A 5,141-nucleotide genomic window follows, 5' to 3' on the forward strand; every position below is an offset into this window, starting at 1 on the left:
CAAAATGAGAAATACAGCACTTCACTGCACTTGTTTTGTTTAATTTTGAAATTTGCAGTTCAGTTCATAACTTTAATTTTCTAAGTGAGATGCATCCAAGAATGAACATAGCTACGTTATTTACGTTTTTATGCCTTACTATAATATGACTTTTATGACATACTATACTATGACTTTTTTATGACTTTTCATGCCTTACTATACTTTGACTTTTTTATGTCTTACTATACCATGCCTTTTTTATGACTTTTTATACTATGACTTTTTTATGACTTTTTATGCCTTACTATACTATGCCTTTTTTATACTTATTATACTATGACTTTTTTATGCCATAGAGTAGTATGTTTTATGCCTTACTATACTATGACTTTTTTATGACTTATTTTACTGACTTTTTATGCCTTATTGTAGTATCATGTTTTTATGCCTAACTATACTATGACTTTTTTATGCCTTACTATACTATGGATTTTTATATCTTACTATACTATGACTTTTTTATGCCTTACTATACTATGGATTTTTATATCTTACTATACTATGACTTTTTTTTTACTTACTATACTATGACTTTTTTATGCCTTATTGTACTATGATGTTTTTATGCCTTACTATATACTATGACATTTTTATCAACATTTTTTGCCTTACTATACTATGACTTTTTTATTCCTTACTACACTATGACTTTTTTACGTCTTACTATAATATTACTTTTTTTGCATTAATATACTATCTCTGTTAAGCTTTATTGTAGTATAATATTTTAATGCCTTACTATACTATGACGTTTTGATCAAAATCTTTTGCCTTACTATACTTTCACTTTTTTTTGCCTTGCTATACTTTGACGTTTTTATGACTTACTACATTATGATTTTTTTATGCCCTACTATACTGTGACTTTGTTGCCTTAATATACTAAGACTTTTTATGACTTGCTATTTCTAATGCCTGACTATACTATGACTTTTTAAGCCTTACTATACTATGAGATTTTGTTGTGTTACTATATTATGACATTTTTATCAAATTTTATGCCTTACTATACTTCGACTTTTTTATGCATAATATACTGTGACTTTTTTATGACTTTTTATGCCTTATTATACTATGACTTTTTTATGACTTACTATGCTATGACTTTTTTATGACTTATTATACTATGACTTTTTTATGACTTTTTATGCCTTACTATACTATCCCTTTTTTATGACTTATTATACTATGAATTTTTTTATGCCATAGATTAGTATGTTTTATGCCTTACTATACTATGCCTTTTTTATGACTTATTGTACTATGACTTTTTTATGCCATAGATTAGTATGTTTTATGCCTTACTATACTTTGATTTTTTTATGACTTTTTGTGCCTTACTATACTGTGACTTTTTTATGCCTTACTATACTATGACTTTTTGCCTTACTATACTATGAACTTTTTAATGACTTTTTATGCCTTACTATACTATGACTTTTTATGCCTTACTGTACTATGCCTTTTTTTATGACTTATTATACTATAACTTTTTTATGACTTTTCATGCCTTACTATACTATGACTTTTTTATGTCTTACTATACTATGCCTTTTTTATGACTTGTTATACTATGACTTTTTTATAACATAGAGTAGTATGTTTTTATGCCTTACTATGCTATGACTTTTTTATGACTTTTCATGCCTTACTATACTATGACTTTTTTATGCCTTACTATGATATGACTTTTTATGCCTTACTATACTATGACTTTTTTATGCCTTACTATACTATGCCTTTTTTATGACTTATTATACTATGACTTTTTAATGCCATAGAGTAGTATGTTTTTATGCTTTAATATACTATGACTTTTTTGTGACTTTTCATGCCTTACTATACTATGACTTTTTCATGCCTTACTATACTATGACTTTTTATGACTTTTCATGCCTTACTCTACTATGACTTTTTTGCCTTACTATACTTTGACTTTTTTACGACTTTTTATGCCTTACTATACTATGACTTTTTTATGCATTACTATGCTATGACCGTTTTATGACTTACTATACTTTGACTTTTTTACGACATTTTATGCCTTACTATACTATGCCTTTTTTATGACTTATTATACTGTGACTTTTTTATGCCATAGATTAGTATGTTTTATGCCTTACTATACTTTGATTTTTTTATGACTTTTTATGCCTTACTATGCTATGACTTTTTTATGACTTATTATACTATGAACTTTTTAATGACTTTTTATGCCTTACTATACTATGACTTTTTATGCCTTAATGTACTATGCCTTTTTCATGACTTATTATACTTTGACTTTTTATGACTTTTCATGCCTTACTATACTATGACTTTTTTATGTCTTACTATACTATGTCTTTTTTATGACTTGTTATACTATGACTTTTTTATACCATAGAGTAGTATGTTTTATGCCTTACTATGCTATGACTTTTTTATGACTTTTCATGCCTTACTATACTAAGACTTTTTTATGCCTTACTATACTATGACTTTTTATGCCTTACTATACTATGACTTTTTTATGCCTTATTATACTATGCCTTTTTTATGACTTATATACTATGACTTTTTAATGACCCTTTATGCCTTACTATACTATGACTTTTTTATGCCATAGAGTAGTATGTTTTTATGTCTTACTATACTATGACTTTTTTATGACTTTTCATTACTATACTATGACTTTTTTATGACTTTTCATGCCTTACTATGCTATGACTTTTTTATGACTTTTCATGCCCTACTATACTATGACTTTTTTATGCCTTACTATACTATGCCTTTTTTATGCCTTACTATACTATGACTTTTTATGACTTATTATACTATGACTTTTTTATGACTTTTCATGCCTTACTATACTATGACTTTTTCCCCCTACTATACTATGACTTTTTTATGACTTTTTATACCTTACTATACTATGACTTTTTTATGCCATAGAGTAGTATGTTTTTATGCCTTACTATACTATGACTTTTTTATGACTTTTCATGCCTTACTATACTATGACTTTTTTGCCTTACTATACTTTGATTTTTTTATGACTTTTTATGCCTTACTATGCTATGACTTTTTTATGACTTATCATACTATGACTTTTTTATGACCTTTTATGCCTTACTATACTATGACTTTTTTATGCCATAGAGTAGTATGTTTTTATGTCTTACTATACTATGACTTTTTTATGACTTTTCATGCCTTACTATACTATGACTTTTTATATCTTACTATACTATGACTTTTTTTATGACTTTTTTATGCCTTACTATGCTATGACTTTTTTATGACTTACATACTATGACTTTTTTATGACTTTTTTATGCCTTACTATACTATGACTTTTTTATGCCATAGAGTAGTATGTTTTTATGTCTTACTATACTATGACTTTTTTATGACTTTTCATGCCTTACTATACTATGACTTTTTTATGCCTTACTATACTATGACTTTTTTTATGCCTTACTATACTATGCCTTTTTTATGCCTTAATATACTATGACTTTTTTATGAGTTATTATACTATGACTTTTTTATGACTTTTCTATGCCTTACTATACTATGCCTTTTTTATGACTTATTATACTATGAAGTTTTTATGCCAGAGTAGTACGTTTTTATGCCTTACTATACTATGACTTTTTTATGCCTTACTATGCTATGACTTTTTTATGACTTCTTATACTATGACTTTTTTGACTTTTTATGCCTTACTATACTATGACTTTTTTATGTCTTACTATACCATGCCTTTTTTATGACTTATTATACTATGACTTTTTTATGACTTTTTATGCCTTACTATACTATGACTTTTTTATGACTTTTCATGACTTATTATACTATGACTTTTTTATGCCTTACTATACTATGACTTTTTATGCCTTACTATACTATGCCTTTTTTATGCCTTACTATACTATGACTTTTTATGACTTATTATACTATGACTTTTTTATGTCATAGAGTAGTATGTTTTTATGCCTTACTATACTATGACTTTTTTATGACTTTTCATGCCTTACTATACTATGACTTTTTTGCCTTACTATACTATGACTTTTTTATGACTTTTTATACCTTGCTATACTATGACTTTTTTATGCCATAGAGTGGTATGTTTTATGCCTTACTATACTATGACTTTTTTATGACTTTTCATGCCTTACTATACTATGACTTTTTTATGCCTTACTATACTATGATCTTTTTATGCCTTACTATACTATGACTTTTTTATGACTTTTCATGCCTTACTATACTATGACTTTTTATATCTTACTATACTATGACTTTTTTTATGACTTTTTATGCCTTACAATGCTATGACTTTTTTATGACTTTTCATGCCTTACTATACTATGACTTTTTTATGCCTTACTATACTATGCCTTTTTTATGCCTTAATATATTATGACTTATTATGACTTATTATACTATGACTTTTTTATGCCATAGAGTAGTACGTTTTTATTCCTTACTATACTATGACTTTTTTATGACTTTTCATGCCTTACTATACTATGACTTTTTTGCCTTACTATACTATGACTTTTTTGCCTTACTATACTATGACTTTTTTATGACTTTTTATGCCTTACTATACTATGACTTTTTTATGCCTTACTTCAGGATGCCTTTTTTATGACTTATTATACTTTGACTTTTTTATGCCTTATTGTCGTATAGTGTTTTTATACCTTACTATACAATGTGGTTTTTATCAATATTTTTTCCTTACTATACGTTAACTTTTTTATGCTCTACTATACTATGACTTTTTCATGCCTTAATGTCACCAGCTTGTGTTAAGAGTTAAAATCACTAAGCCACAGACACAGGACACAAGAGGGCAAATGTGCAAATATAAAATAGTTTAATACAGTAAAAGTACAACACAGTATGAAAGATGGAGATTATTACCTACGACTAAACAAAAAAGAGCGACTGGACAGTATCAACAATCCCACAATGAAAATACATTAGCAATAAAACAACCATTCCAATCCATTCCCCAAGGCCAAGACTATTTCCCAGATTTAGTATCTCAATGTTCAGTCAATACCCAGTCCAATAAATGATGCTACTTGTGGGACTAATCC

The sequence above is a fragment of the Seriola lalandi genome, unplaced genomic scaffold, assembly GCF_002814215.2.
Source record: "Seriola lalandi dorsalis isolate HSWRI2012SDOR001 ecotype SW California unplaced genomic scaffold, Sedor1 jcf7180002054926, whole genome shotgun sequence".
Classification (NCBI taxonomy): domain Eukaryota; kingdom Metazoa; phylum Chordata; class Actinopteri; order Carangiformes; family Carangidae; genus Seriola; species Seriola lalandi.